The 16,813-nt window shown below is 37.1% G+C and overlaps 2 pseudogenes; both read right to left on the bottom strand.

Annotated features, from left to right (window-relative positions):
• Positions 1-1,614: 1,614 nt before the first annotated feature.
• On the bottom strand, positions 1,615-2,580 carry LOC122688094 (annotated as a pseudogene).
• Positions 2,581-10,411: 7,831 nt separating this feature from the next.
• On the bottom strand, positions 10,412-11,309 carry LOC122688095 (annotated as a pseudogene).
• Between the last annotated feature and the right edge of the window lie 5,504 nt (positions 11,310-16,813).

Below are 16,813 nucleotides of genomic sequence, written 5' to 3'. Positions count from 1 at the left end.
TTGCTTGTGATGACACATTTTGCAGTGAAATGAGGTTGGGATGGACGTTTGGTCTCCCTGCCATCCTGGTTAGTGAATAACAGTAGCAGTGCTCTTGGGCTCCTCTGTTAGGAACCACTGTCCCCAGAATAGTTTATGCTCTTGTGGAATCTCTGAAAGTTGAAACGAAATCTGGGCAATTTTTGTTAATTTTTAGCTGACTCAGTTTTCTGCTTGAAGTCATTTTTATCTGCACAATTTAAGGAAGCATGTAATGTTATTTTCTTATTTGTTGTTGTTAGTTGCAATGTTGTGTCTGACTCTTTGCGGCCCCACGGACTGTAGCCCACCAAGCTCTTCTGTCTGTGGGATTTCCCAGGCAAGAACACTGGAGTGAGTTGCCAAGTCTTCCTTCTCCAGGGTGTCTTCCCAACCCAGGGATCGAACCTGTGTCTCCTGCTTGGCAGGCAGATTCTTTACTACTTAACCACCTGGGAAATTTTTTTTTTTTTCTATTAGAGGTGAAAAAAATAGATAGGTGAAACAATCTGCTAACATTTACTGGTATAATTAATGTTGGATTCGATAAGAGAATCCAACAAGATCCAACAAGAATCCAACAAGAGAAGCCTATTTGGTCCAAAGCAGTTATTCTGACTATTTTTGAATCTCTTAGAATTTCATTATGTACATTGCATGGATTCTTTACTCTAGCTCAGATTTATGATTTTGTGCTGTTCCATGACAGCTCCATGACTTGTTCTTAAATCACTGGAAATTTCCTATAACCACTATTTTGTCTTCAGAATCTTCTTTTCCTTTGTCTGTGTCTAAAACCAGACTTTAATATATACATATTTTCTTCCTTAGCTCTATGGACTTTATCAATTATGTTTATTTTATGCCATCCAATTCTGTTTCTAATTATTTTTGTAAACTCTTGTATACTCCAGGGAATGATGAAATGTAATTTTCAAAATGCATTTTTGTGCACAAATGTTAAATTTTTGGGATTGTGATAAGTAAAAATTTCTTTTTATTGCTGTGTTTATTTTATTTATAAACCTCTCAAACCTAGAAAGATCAGAAAAAGTGTATAAATGTGCTTTTTGAAAACTTATTTCCTACTTACTGTTCTGTCCTTTTTTCATGTGTATTTTCCCTCTTTTAAAATAAAATTTCATTCTAGCTATGGTTCTGGGTATAACGACTGTTCAAGAATATTGCTGTTGATCTGTTTCATACCCACAGTCAGGGCAACATTATGACTTTTGTGGACCCATGGTACTTTCATTCTCTTGGGCCCTCTCCTCCATCAAAATGTTAAAAATTATCTTTTCTGACTGCATTGCTATATAGATGACTGTAGTGTAAGCTGCATTTAGATTATACTAATTTATTTCTTTCTGTTGTAAATGCAGTTAAAACATTTCATGGCCTCCTAAGACTATTGTGGGCTCTCAGCACTGTGTCTACTATGCATTCTGAATATCAACCCTGGCTTATAATGTATGAGCCCCTAAAAATTGATCCAGACAGGAGAATCATCCCAGTTCAATCAATTAAGAAGGGGAGAAAATTTCTATAATCACTAGATTTTTTTTTATTTTTTTGCCTGAATACTCCACATAAGGTTTATTCATCATCAGTTTTCATTACTTGTCCCCAGAGTTTCTTCATGACATTTTTCACTTCTGCATTTCTCAGGGTGTAGATTAAAGGATTCAACATAGGAGTTACTATGGTGCAAAACACAGTCACAGCTTTGTCAATGGGGAAGGAGGTCGTGGGTCTTAGGTAGAGGAACAAACAAGGTACAAAGAATGAGATGACAACTGTGACATGAGAGGCACAGGTGGAAAGGGGTTTGCGATGCCCTTCAGAGCTTTGAGTCCTCAGGGAGCTCAGGATGACAATGTAGGAAGCAACCAGCATTGAAAAAAAATTAGCAAACACAGTGACCCACTGTTGGCAGAAATCAGGGGCCCCAGAGTAGGCAAGACTGTGCAGGCAAGCTCCAGGAGAGGTATTAAATCACACATAAAATGGTCAGTGACTTTGGGGCCACAGAGTGGTAACTGAACCATGAACAAAATCTGGATCCCTCCATGGAGAAACCCTAAAGCCCCAGCCATTCCAACCAGGAAAGCACACACAGGTCAGTTATGACTGTCATGTAGTGCAGGGACTTACAGATGGCTACATAGCAGTCATAGGCCATGACAATCAACAAGACAATCTCGGCTCCAGCAAAGAAATGTTCAGCAAAGACCTGAGTCATGCAGCCACTGAAGGAAATGGTGTTCTTTCCAGAGATCAAGTCAAAGATCAACTTGGGTGCTGTGGAGGAAATGTAGAAACCATCTATCATGGACAAATAAGACAGAAAAATGTACATGGGAGAACCGAGGGCTGGTCTAGTGAAGATGGTGACTGAGATGAGCTGGTTACCTGCCAGTGTAATCAAGTAGATGACCAAAAGCACAGCAAATAAAAGCAGACTCCTGTAGTAGTAGGCACTCCTATAGTAGACACTCCTGTAGTAGGCATTCCTGGATTCTGGGTCAGGCCCAGCAGGATGAATTCTGTTATGTTGCTCATCCTTTCCATCAGTTCATCTTGAATTGTTATTAGCACATGGTTGATCTGGAAAGATCACACTATTTCTGAGTGATGACATTTTAAATTTGATAGAAAATATCTCATCGTCTCTTTAGCCCAGGTCCCTGCGACTGGTGGAGCTACTCCTTTCACTTACCTCTGATATTTTACAGATGGTTGTAAAGAAGAATGGGAGGAGCTTAAATCTTTCCTGATTCATATTAATTTAAATATATCATGACAATACCTTACATATACCACAATAAAAGGGAGATTTTTTTATGAATATTGTCCTGCAGGTTAACTTCTAAACGTTCCTTTTAGCTCTGAAGTTCTCACAGATAGCTTTCTTTTAGTTTGGGGGACAAATTTCATTAACAGTTCTTTATAAAGTTATATTAATGCTTGTCTATCAGAATGAATATTCATAGGTATATGGACACAATATTTTAAAAATCAACTTTGTATCAGACATGAAAAATACCAATCAAACCTTACTCTATAACAACTGTGTTCTGTGACCTTCCTTTCTTTCACATTAATGCACATGCACACGCAGACAGAGCTGCAGATGGAGTTTTTGTACCTCAAAATGCCAAGAAACTCTCTTTATAATAGCTCTTTGAGCAGCATTCACTCAACAGCCCCAGATGTTATATCTGGCTCAACAAGAGAGTTATACTCACTCTTTCTACATCTTTGAATGTGAACTTGTAAGTGGTGCAAAATTCCCTGAAAAGTTCTCAATATTTCTGAAATGAGCTTTCTGTGTAGTTGTTCTTTCATCACATATAAAATAATGCTTGGATTAGCTATATTACCCTATTCACATTTTGCTATAAAATGATGTAAGTCATGAAGTTTTCCTGAGTTTCCCATGGACCAGACAGAAATGTTAGGACCACCTGAGATAATACAATTTCTCCCTTTGGAATAAGTTCTATCAATTAAGATAAATTTGAAATTTTCTTTACTAACTGGTAAAAATATTGAATATATATAAGAATACATCCTTTTCTTGGGGAGTGAGCCTGTATATAGGTTTTCAAGATTTATTACACATTGCTGTAACCAAGATCATTAGCTATTTTCTTCATTATCTTTCTTTTTCTCTTCTTTCCCTAATCCTTGCCAAAAACATAATCACATTTTTTTCCCACAACAATTTCTGGGCACAGAAGTCAGCATCATGATCTCTGAGCTTCAGTAAAGATGAGGAAAGATAGCTTATAGTTTTCAGGAAAGCTTATGCCTGAGCTATTTTTCTCTCTTCATGACTCCAACAATGGTGACTATGGCCAATCATTCTTCAAAGATTTAATTCAGAAATCCTGACTTCAGTGTGGTGACATGGAAGTCATGAAAAACAGAAATAATTTTTAATAATTACAGAGATCTTCAGAATCAGTCTACTTAGTGAGACATAAATGTTAAACCCAATCTTGTAAAAATGACTTTATTGGTTCTCAACAGAATCTTGCCTGGGAACATTCCAGACAGTATTTTCTATTGACATTTTCACATCATTGTGTCCAAAGTCATTTTTAGAGAGAAAGATTAAGTTTCAATTTACAGAATCTAACTACAAATATTATTTCAGTGAAATGAAATTGGCTATTTTAACCTTCTTAAATTTTGGGAAAAGAATTAGCTATCACTAACTTGGATCAGTTGGTTGTGGATTCTTCAGTTTTTAGGTTAAACCCAGACATCAGTTTCTTCCCACCAGGCATTTGCCTTGCAGCTGCAAATAGACTGTAAGCTAACAAGGAGGACAGTGGAATTCTTATGTCTCTAGACAACTCTCCCATTTTCTGGATTTACTCAAAAAACAAGCTGTTTAAGTTGGGAAACTTTGATATCTTTCCGATTTAATTTTAACTCACTTTCTGGGCTTATTGTGAGATTATAGATGCATCTTCAAAACATATATTATTCAAATATATGCATCAAATTATTCAAATTTGATTCTTACAATTAAGAAAAACTTGTATATGAAATTGTGGAATGTATATGAAAGTGAAAGTGTTAGTCGCTTAGTCGTGTTTGACTCTTTGCGACCCATGCATGTAGCCCAGCAGGCTCCTCCGTCCATGGGATTCTCCAGACAAGAATCCTGGAGTGGGTTGCCATTTCCTCCTCCAGGGGATCTTCCCGACCCAAGGATCAAACTCCTTCTATTCCTGATTTAAGCCCTTCTTCTAACTCATACTGACCTTGACAGCAGTGTCTCCCAAACAGACCTTCACCTTGTTCATGCATGGCTCTGTGGCTGTTATTTACTTCAAGGTCCTTGTTTGTAGTTCTTTCTTCATTGACTCTAGAGAAATGTTTAAATAGACTTTCAAAAAACTCAGGGTTTGATAATACATTGACCTCTCAAGTCCTCAGAGGATTATTGGCCCTGTAGGAATCTTTTCTGAATCATCAGCCAAGGACATTTTTTTTTTTTTTTTTTTGGTCCTGTTTGACTCCCACAAACAATATTAGAGACCAGCCTTAGGAATGCAGTTGAGCTTTGGTTAAGCATATGCTTCTGGCTATGGGCTTCTCTGGTAGCTCATGCGGTAAAGAACCTGCCTGCAATGCAAGAGACCTGGTTTGATCTCTGGGTTTGGAAGATCCCCTGGAGAAGGGAATGTCTACCCACTCCAGTATTCTTGCCTGGAAAATCCCATGGACAGAGGTGACTCGTGGGCAACAGTCTATGAGGTCACAGAGTCAGACATAACTGACTCACACACACACACACACACATATACACACACTTCTGACTATAGTTTAGGATGATACTTAGGTAAGGTAAGTGAAAATCTTGATATTAGGATTTTGTTGCTCATTTTGATGTTGGTGACCTTGCCAAAGGATATATGGGGTGGTTTTAGACATAGGGCAGAATTCAGAGGCTGGATTTCTCTCTGAAAACATGAGTGTTTGGTACAATATGGTTACCCTGAGAGTAGAAATGCCAGTCTTTAAAATTATGGGCCAGATTACCCTCGGACATCGTGACATGTTTATTAGTGACTGACCGAGGAGACTTAAATAGCAGGTTCCCAACTCCCAGACATCGAGTAATTTAAGAGTCATAAACATATAAACTATCTCTGGGATGAGTACCTAGGTGACAGGGCCTCATGATGTATTATAGAGCTTGTAGCTCTGCCACACACAGAGAGAACCATAGGAATGTATACAATTTTACTGTACCCTATGCTTTCTCAGGGTAGCCTTTGAAAAAAGTCACACTCAGCCAAGCACTCGTGTGTAAAGACATCGAGAGGGAAAGAACAGAAACACTACAGAAAGGATGCTCCACTATAGTCTTCTCTCCCTCAGCTTCAAGGTGATGAAGGGCTGGCTGGAACTCTGCACAGAATCATCTTTCTTTCTCATCTACCTTTAACTTTAAACTAAACTGATACATTACTGGAATTCAGAACAGAGAAGGAAGCAGTGCTTTCAGATCTGTTCTCAGCAGTAAACGATGTTGCTTCTGTTAGTGGCCACCCTCACTCTCAGTCTGTCCCACTCCCCTGATTTTTTTAATTGTCATAAAATACATATAAAATGAAGTTTACCATTTTAAGTACACACTTGAGTGGCATTAAATACATTTACATTGGTGTGCAAACGCCTCACCAACCATCTTCATAATTTTTCACCTTCTCAAAGTGAAACTCCGTATTTGTTAAATAATTATTTCTCATTCTTCCCTCCCCCCAGGTACTAGCCATCATTATATAACTTTTTTTTTTTTTCATGAGGGTCTAGGTGTCAATATATCATAATCTGTTTGGGAGAATAAAGGTTTGCTTCCTACTCTATGATGGGGAATCTTGAGGACATAGAGTAGACGATTATGCTTATGTACAGAAGTGATTGAGAAAATCACACTCAGCCAAACTACTTTGTAGAATACACCTGTATGAAAATGAAGAAAAACACTGTAAGTAGGAAAGCTTTGCTTCTGCTTTCTCTTTTTCAGACTCTGATGTGGAGTTGATTGCAACCTTGCCAGGAATCATCTGGAGTGATGTAATTCACTGGGCATTTGAGTTCAGGTTGTTCGTCTACCTAAGGAATTGATCAGGAGTAGGAAAGGTTATGCTCCCTACCCACAGAACAATGCCCTACTGAGAGACTGTCTTTGAGGAAAATGTCAGAGTCCGTGGGGATTTAGAGAAACACTTATTCACATAAGTAAAACCATCAGCTTGACTGGTTGGTTGGGATTTTGTCCTGGGAAGACTATGCCAGCAGACACAGGATGACTGACCCATAGTGGGAACTTCCTAGCAATGACACAGAATAATTATAATTCTGATTGATCATTGATTTCAAGAGGACAAGAAGGGAACTGCTTTTGTAATTATTCTTTTTTTTTTCTTCTAGGACACAATCCCTTAGATTTATCAAGACCCAGAGATACTCTGAGAGATAGTGAGGGACAGGGAGGCCAGGCATATTTCAAGTCAGTCCATGGGGTCTCAAAGAGGGGGACATGACTTGGTGACTGAACAACAAGGACACTTTGAGTGTGATATGATAGTTGATAGAATGGTGAAATCATGCAAAGAGATGGTGCATTCAATAGGAAGAGCTGGTCTCCTAATTTATAGAAAGATGTATTGGAAAGGGAAATAAGCTAATAATGAGAATTTGGTGGGAGACGGAAGAGTAGGGGTGAGGTTAAGAATAACTGAGGAGGGATTTAAGTGATTGCCAAAGGTACTGGTTCCTTGTTTTGACCCCAGATTGCGTGTGAATGGTGGTTCAGTTACAGCATAAAGATTAATAACCAAAGGTTAAAATTTTGATAGTTAACAAACTAAGATTTCTAAGAAGAGAGAAGGCAATTGCATGCAGAACACAGATAGCTACATTAAAACTAAATAGGAACCCTTGCATATATATTAATAACTTGCAATAGAGGGTAAAAGGGGATATAGATGTAATTATTGATGAGGAGGCTTGAGATTGAGAGAAAGATTCTGTTTTTGTCCCGGTTTTTGCTGAGAAGTAGGGAACATAGCATCCTCCTGAAATACATGGAAAGTTTATAGGAAATCAGTGAAAATTTAGAACATATACTAAAAAGAATATGTAGGAAGAAGGAACTGTTTGGAACAGCCAGAACATTTGCTCAAGAATTTTTGAAGATGTAGTTCACATTAGAGTTGAAATTTTTGTTGTCACTCCTAGTTAATAATGGGCCTCCCAGGGGGCTCAGTGGAAAAGAATCTGCCTGCCAATGCAGGAGCTGCAGGAGACTCAGGTTAGATGTCTGGGTTGGGAAGATCCCCTGGAGGAAGAAATGGCCATCCACTTAAGTATCCTTGCCTGGAAAATCCCACTGACAGAGGAGCCTGGAGGGCTACAGTCAGCCCATGGGGTCACAAATAGTCAGGTATGACTGACCGGCTGAGCAGCAATAGCTAGTTAATAATTTTCTTCAAGATTGCCTTGTATCTCAGGTAGAGGAAAAGACATGAATGTGTATGAACTTATGGTTTAAATACTTCAGTTACTGTAGTGCATTACACTGAAGCAAAAATGTTCTATTTGGATTTGGTTTTGTAAAGATTGCCATTTATTCATTCCGCGTTTTGAGAACGAAGATAACTGCAAAAGTGATGGAAACCTTTTCTCTCTTTGATATTTATAAGTCTTTTAAAAGATGAAATGAGTCAATGTAACTAGTCAGGATAGGATCATTTTGCTGTAGCAACAAATGAGTCCTGAATTCTCAGTGGCTTAACACTTCAATTTTCATGTTCTGTTCAGGCCTATTTCACTGAGAGATAGTTGCTCCTCTAGAATAGCCCTCTTCCAGATAGCTACTGGTTGACACAGCTTGCTTCACTGGGTGGCCCTGCCATCTCAGTGTGTGTCTTCCAGGTTTTCTGCAGCAGGAAAAAAGAAACTGAAATAGTCCTGGTGAGGAACATACTGATTTCTCAATGTTTCAGCCTAACTGTGACACACATCACTTCCTGTATAAAAACAAAGGGGCTGGAAAATATGGTAGTAACATATGGATTCTTAGTGATTGGTAACATTTGAAAAAAAAAAAATCTCCCATTTCAGGGGTTTCCCAGGTGGTGCCATGGTAAAGAGTCCACCTGCCAATGCAGGAGACATAAGAGACATGGGTTCAATCACTAGGTCAGGAATATCCCCTGGAGAAGGGAATGGCAACCCACTTCAGTATTCTAGATTGGAAAATCCCATGGACAGAGGAGTCTGGTGGACTACAGTCCGTGGAGTCAAAGAGTGAGACATGACTGAGTGTCTCCCATTTAGAAAAAATTACTTACTAAATCATTGAAGATTAATGTATATGCAATGAACACTTAGGTATGCCTATGGAGTCATTTGGGTTAAATTCAAGTCCTTCTGAAGGTAGAAGTAACTTTTATGGATTTGCAAGACTCAAGTCCTGGCCCCAATTTGGATCCCTTTCTTTTATTGGGATTATTTCCTTTAAACTTGCACTGTGTCTATATCTCAAATGATTGTCCATGTCATCATTGGTTTACAATTGGTATAAATTTTCCATTCAAATTTGAATGTGCATGGTTTCTGACTTGATAACTTACCTATCACCAACTTAATTTTTGTTTGTACCGGATATTTTTTCTATCCATTAGCTAAAGCACAAATCAGTCCCCCCAAAACTATTTGGATATCTTTTACAAAAACAGTGCTCCACAAAACTCTGCCTGGGAAATTGTGTGCAAGATAGCTCTACAGTTGTGCCTGGAAGAATTTTAAATCCCTTCTTGACTTTAGGCATAGAAAATAATTCATTTTGATAACAGCCCAGATTACACTATAAAGGGTGCCACTGAAATTGTGCAACACTTGGTACTAATTTTGAAATGAGTCTTGCCTTTATGTCACTCTCATTTCTCAAAACTCATTCATTTCTCATTGGTCATTATCTCACACAATAATAATTCTACCTTGCCTACAGTACTAAAACTATTCATTTAAAAAAAATATGTAGTTGTTAGGACTTATTGTTTATTTAAATATTGTGGTTGTTAGGGCTTATTTTAATTATTTGGCCTATTGGTTATATACTCTATATCTGAAGCTTTACAGAGAATCGTTCTACTGAAAACAGTAACTCAAAGTTTTTCTAGCCTCTGTGATTCTTTAAGTTGATTAACAATGTCCCTTTGAGGGCTTTCTTGGTGGTCCAGCGGTTAAGAATCCACCTGCCATTGTAGGGGATATGGCTTCAATCTCTGATCCGGGAAGATCCCACATGCTGAGAAGCAACTAAACCTGTGTGCCACAACTACAAAAGCCCATGCACCACGACTACTGAAGCCCTGACACTTAGAGCCCGTGCTCTGAAATTAGAGAAGCAGCTGTGATGAGAAGCCCAAGCACCTCAACTAAAGAGACGCCCTTGCTCACTGCTACCAGAGAAAGCCTGTGTGCTGCAATGAAGACTCAGTGTAGCCAAAAAAAAAAAAAAAACAAAAAAAAAAAACACCTTAAAAAATAAAATTAAAAGTAATTATTTTTTAAAAAACAACATCCCCTTGATTAGTAATTTATGGAAGTAATTTATGGAAGCAAAGAAGTTTCTATTTGAAGAGCTTTAGTCATCATTTAATCAAACCTTGATATTTTATGAAAGATGAACCATTAAAGATTCCAGAAAGCAAGGGGGTAAATAATATACTTAAAGTCACATATTTTAACTTCAAAATCATTATCCTTTCTATTTGTCACTCTTGTCCTTAAGATATGGATAGATTTTGTTTAATCTTCTCTATTCACAAAAATTGTTACCCAAGGTTACTCTTTGGCTTCAGAGCTTCTTCATGGCATTTTTCACCTCTGAGTTTCTGAGGGTGTAGATTAAAGGGTTTAACATGGGTGTTACCGTGGTATAAAACACAGCCACTGCTTTGTTGATAGGGAAGGTGATCGTGTGCCGAAGGTATACGAATATACAGGGTACAAAGAACAGGACCACTGCAGTAACATGGGAGGCAAAGGGGAGAGAGCTTTCTGCTGTTCTGCAGTGCTGTGTGTTCTTAGAGAGCAAAGGATAAGCACATAGGAGATGATAAGAATAGAAAAGATGAGCATACACATCAGCCCACTGTTGGCAGCAACAAAAAGACCAAAGATGTGAGTGTCAGTGCAGGAGAGTTTCAGCAGAGGGAAAAGGTCACAGATGAAATGGTCAATGATGTTGGGGCCACAGAAAGGCAACCAGACTATAAAAAGAATCTGAATCAGAGCGTGAAGAAATCCTCCGGCCCAGGCCATGGCCACCAGGAGGCCACACACTTGCTTACTCATTGTGATGGCATACTACAGGGGCTTGCAGATAGCCTCGAAGCAGTCATAGGTCATCACCGTGAGCAAGAGGATCTCAACTCCTCCAAAGAAATGCTCTGCAAAGAGCTGAGTTATACACCCACTGAAGGAGATGGCTTTCTTTAGAGCAAGTAAATCAAATATCATTTTGGGGGCCATGGTAGAAGAGCAGTAGCAGTCTATGAAGGACAGAAAGACAGGAAAAAATACATGGGGAAACCTAAGACTCTGCTAGTGGTGACTGTCACAATGATGAGTAGGTTGCCTGCCACAGTGAGAAAGTAGATGAGGGTAAACAGAGCGAACAGGAGTTTCTGTACATCTGGATTCTGTGTCAGGCCAAGCAAGAGGAATTCTGTCACATTGTTCATTTGCTCCATGAATCCAGTGTGGCGTTCAGGTAACTGTTTTCTCTGAGAATAGCACAGGGATCACAATTGTGAGGATCAATTTCAACCAATCTCACTGTTTTCTCAGAATTATTTTTTGTAAAGCTGATAAAAACATCAAGTAGATAAAACCAAGACTTAAAGTTGGGCCATATTTTTATTAGCCACAAAATGAACACCTAACTGTCTTTCTCTCTCGCACACACCCCAACTCACCCACATAGGAATATACATATTCATATACACAAACACAGTTTTATCACTGTTGACATTCCAGTCATCTTTCTATAATTGTACACTGATGGATATTCCCACCAAAATGCCTGTATATTTTCTCCTGTAGGAAAAGAGGAATAAAAAGAGGACCCATACAAAGGAGTAGAGACTTGAGTTCATGATAATTTATTCCCTTGTCTCTCTTCTCTAGTCACTTGGGCTGATGAGGTTAGGCTGCAGAATTTATTATTCCTACTTTTAACTCATTTCAGGGTGAATATAAAACATCAGGTAAATTCAACTCAAAATAAGGGATAATATAGTTACACCTCGAAAAAAAAAAAACAAAAACAAAAACAAAAAAAACCTGAACTGAATGAATGTTTAAGGCTCCAGTAAGGTATAATTTCTTTACCTAAGGTATGCTTCCTAACTTAAGGTATAATGAGGGCTTCCGTGGTGGCTCAGATGGTAAAGAATCTGCCTGCAATTCAGGAGACCCTGGCTCAATCCCTGGCTAGGGAAGATCCCTGGAGAAAGAAATGGTAACACATTCCAGTATTCTTGCCTGGAGAATCCCAAGGATAGAGGAACCTGTCAGGCTACAGTCCATGGGGTCACAAAGAGTTGGACACAACTGAGCAACTGCACTTTCACTTTCAAGGTATAACTGGCAATTAGATTTGTGAATTTATATTACACTCAAGTAAAACTCTCTAAGAATACCATCACACAAGAAGGAAAAAAAATATTCTGAAGGGGATAAAATATCATGATGCAATGCAATATCCCACAGATTTATTTGAAACATTATGATTCACTGCTTGGAGAATTTCTATTATGTTTAGGTTTCAGAGGAATTTTGCAAATCAAGCTAGGTTTAGGGAAGATTGTGAAAAATTCTCTAGACCTCTTTAGAAAATGGATACTTTTAAAGTAAGGAAACTAAAGCATTATAATTTGTTTATCAGAGTGTGTTATATACAGTCAGGTATTTTTAAATTCTGTTTTCATTGATTAGCAGCTATCTGATGTTATATACAGACTTTAGTCTTACTGCACCTAAACTTTTTCATATACAAATTAGGAAAAATAACAGATGGTATGCAGGAATTGAAGAATATTATTATTACATAGGTCAAAATGTTACACTAAAAGTAAAATGTATAACTTTACACATACTCCCAATTTTTGATAAAAGTTAAAAAACACACATATCATTATTCTTACCCTTGAAATAGTTGATTATTATAGGTAGTATTTAGAAAGAACACAAAGAGAGAAAAAGTGAATTAAGTACTCAACCCATGAGGTTAAAAAAGCAACTAATTATATTCATAAAAAGTTGTATGCATAAATAAATATATTAAATACTAGAAAACTAGTAGGCTAAATAAATGAATTCAAAGGTTTTTTTTAGCATTTTAAAAATATGAATGAAAAGAATGAGCACAGACAAGCTCAATAAGAGGCAAGTATGGTCAAACTGTAAAAGGTCATTATTTTTAAAGAAAATTTGAAGAAATATTATGTGTAGTTCATAAAAGATATTTTAACAACTAAATAGGCACTTTTCAAATAAAGTCTCTCTTCTTATGCCATCACCAAAAAATAAATAAATAAAAAGAAAAAGAGATAGAGAAGAAAGTGTAGCCTGCATTAACGACTTTCAATAAAACAGATTTCTTCAACAGAAAATCAAACGGGCAAATGTATATATAATCTCTAGGTGGGAAAGAACATTTTAAGCAAAAATCAACAGTACAAAAACCAGGACAACGCTAATAGATTTAACTACATAAAGGTATAGAAGACATTGGAAAACTATTTGCAGCAAGTATGACAGATAACTATGATCATGGAAGTAGTTTTTACCAAAAACATATTCTATCTACACAATTATAAAATTAGCAAAATTTTTTAATAAAGAGAAAATTCTTAGAAAAAGCATTAGATGCCTAAAAAAATCCCTATTTCATAAGTCACCAAGGAAATACAATTTAAAACCAGTGAAATATTTTAAACTGGAAAATGAGCAAAGATTTATGACAGTTCTATTAGTCAGTATTGTATTGATATAAAATATTCTGGAAAGAATTTTGACTTTGTATAACAAAGGCTTTATAACTGATCATGCCCCTTGATCTGGTACTCCTTATGCTTGGTAATCTATTCTTTATAAAGGTTATGGGCAAAAATTGTGCATACAGGCTATATTTCATATTTTGTATGATAAAGTGAAAACAATTCAAATATATACATAAAGGGGAAGAATTAAGCAAATTATGGTTATGAAATATCAGGTGAACATTGAGGTTATTTACAAGAAAAATTAATGGTGTGAAAAAATTCTTCCAACATTATATTGAGTGGAAAACACAAGTAATTAAAAGGCTTCTTTATTTTGATCTAAATGGTAAAAATGACATATAAACATAGAAAATCACCTGGAAGAAATGCTCTAAAGACTAGTAATGCCTATTTGGATTATGGATTTAAGATAAATTTTGTAATCTTTTTAAAATTTTCTGAACTGAATTTTCTAGAGAGAGAATATATTACCTTTATTTTCTATTTTATTATTTTTATTTTTCATTTATTTTTATTAGTTGGAGGCTAATTACTTTACAATGTTGTAGTGGCTTTGCCATACATTGACATGAATCAGTCATGGATTTACATGTGTTCCCCATCCCGAACCCCCCTCCTGCTTCCCTCCCCATCCCGACCCTCTGGGTCTTCCCAGTGCACCAGCCCTGAGCACTTGTCTCATGCATCCAACCTGGGCTGGTGATCTGTTTCACTATAGATAATATACATGTTTCAATGCTGTTCTCTCAAAATATCCCACCCTTGCTTTCTCCCACACAGTCCAAAAGTCTGTTCTGTACATCTGTGTCTCTTTTTCTGTTTTGCATATAGGGTTATCGTTACCATCTTTCTAAATTCCATATATATGCGTTAGTATACTGTATTGGTCTTTATCTTTCTGGCTTACTTCACTCTGTATAAGGGGCTCCAGTTTCATCCATCTCATTAGAACTGATTCAAATGAATTCTTTTTAATGGCTGAGTAGTATTCCATGGTGTATATGTACCACAGCTTCCTTATCCATTCGTCTGCTGATGGGCATCTAGGTTGCTTCCATGTCCTGGCTATTATAAACAGTGCTGCGATGAGCATTGGGGTGCATGTGTCTCTTTCAGATCTGGTTTCCTCGGTGTGTATGCCCAGGAGTGGTATTGCTGGGTCATATGGCAGTTCTATTTCCAGTTTTTTAAAGAATCTCCACACTGCTCTCTATAGTGGCTGTGCTAGTTTGCATTCCCACCAATAGTGTAAGAGGGTTCCCTTTTCTCCACACCCTCTCCAGCATTTATTGCTTGTAGACTTTTAGATAGAAGCCATTCTGACTGGGGTGTAATGGTACCTCATTGTGGTTTTGATTTGCATTTCTCTGATAATGAGTGATGTTGAGCATCTTTTCATGTGTTTGTGAGCCATCTGTATGTCTTCCTTGGAGAAATGTCTGTTTAGTTCTTTGGCCCATTTTTTGATTGGGTCATTTGTTTTTCTGGAATTGAGCTGCAGGAGTTGCTTGTATATTGTTGAGATTAATCCTGTGCCTGTTGCTTCGTTTGCTATTATTTCCTCCCATTCTGAAGGCTGTCTTTTTACCATTATTATAGTTTCATTTGTTGTGCAAAAGCTTTTAAGTTTAAATAGGTCCCATTTGTTTATTTTTGCTTTTATTTCCAATATTCTGAGAGGTGGATCGTAGAGGATCCTGCTGTGATTTATGTTGGAGAGTGTTTTGCCTATGTTCTCCTCTAGGAGTTTTATAGTTTCTGGCCTTACATTTAGACCTTTAATCCATTTTGAGTTTATTTTTGTGTATGGTGTTAGAAAGTGTTCTAGTTTCATTCTTTTACAAGTGGTTGACCAGTTTTCCCAGCACCACTTGTTAAAGAGGTTGTCTTTTTTCCATTGTACATTCTTGCCTCCTTTGTCGAAGATAAGGTGTCCATAGGTTCGTGGATTTATCTCTGGGCTTTCTATTCTGTTCCATTGGTCTATATTTCTGTCTTTGTGCCAGTACCATACTGTCTTGATGACTGTGGCTTTGTAGTAGAGTCTGAAGTCAGGCAGGTTGATTCCTCCAGTTCCATTCTTCTTTCTCAAGATTACTTTGGCTATTCGAGGTTTTTTGTATTTCCATACAAATTGTGAAATTATTTGTTCTAGTTCTGTGAAAAATACCTTTGGTATTTGATAGGGATTGCATTGAATCTATAGATTGCTTTGGGTAGTAATGTCATTTTCACAATACTGATTCTTCCAATCCATGAACATGGCATATTTCTCCATCTATTTGTGTCCTCTTTGATTTCTTTCATCAGCATTTTATAGTTTTCTATATATAGGTCTTTCATTTCTTTAGGTAGTTATACTCCTAAGTATTTTATTCTTTTTGGTGCAATGGTGAATGGTATTGTTTCCTTAATTTCCCTTTCTGTTTTCTCCTTGTTAGTGTATAAGAATGCAACGGATTTCTCTGTGTTAATTTTATATCCTGCAACATTACTGTATTCATTGATTAGCTCTAGTAATTTTCTGGTGGAGTCTTTAAGGTTTTCTATGTAGAGGATCATGTCATCTGCAAACAGTGAGAGTTTTAATTCTTCTTTTCCAATCTGGATTTATTTTTTTTCTGCTCTGATTGCTGTGGCCAACACTTCCAAAACTATGTTGAATAGTAGTGGTGAGAGTGGGCACCCTTGTCTTGTTCCTAACTTTAAGGGAAATGCTTTCAATTTTTCACCATTGAGGGTAATGTTTGCTGTGGGTTTGTCATATATAACTTTTATTATGTTGAGATATGTTCCTTCTATTCCTGCTTTCTGGAGTGTTTTTATCATAAATGGATGTTGAATTTTGTCAAAGGCTTTTTATGCATCTATTGAGACAATCATATGATTTTTATCTTTCAATTTGTTAATGTGGTGTATTACATTGATTGATTTGCAGATATTAAAGAATCCTTGCATTCCTGGGATAAAGCCCACTTAGTCATGATGTATGATCTTTTTAATATGTTTTTGGATTCTGTTTGCTAGAATTTTGTTAAGGATTTTTGCATCTATGTTCATCAGTGATATTGGCCTGTAGTTTCTTTTCTTTTCTTTTTTTGTGGCATCTTTGTATTAGGGAGATTGTGGCCTCATAGAATGAGTTTGGAAGTTTGCCTTCTTCTGAAATTTTCTGGAAGAGTTTGAGT

The sequence above is a fragment of the Cervus elaphus genome, chromosome 32, assembly GCF_910594005.1.
Source record: "Cervus elaphus chromosome 32, mCerEla1.1, whole genome shotgun sequence".
In the NCBI taxonomy this organism is placed as follows: Eukaryota; Metazoa; Chordata; class Mammalia; order Artiodactyla; family Cervidae; genus Cervus; species Cervus elaphus.
Note: the sequence above shows the minus strand (reverse complement) of the source record. Positions and strands in the feature narration are given on the sequence as shown.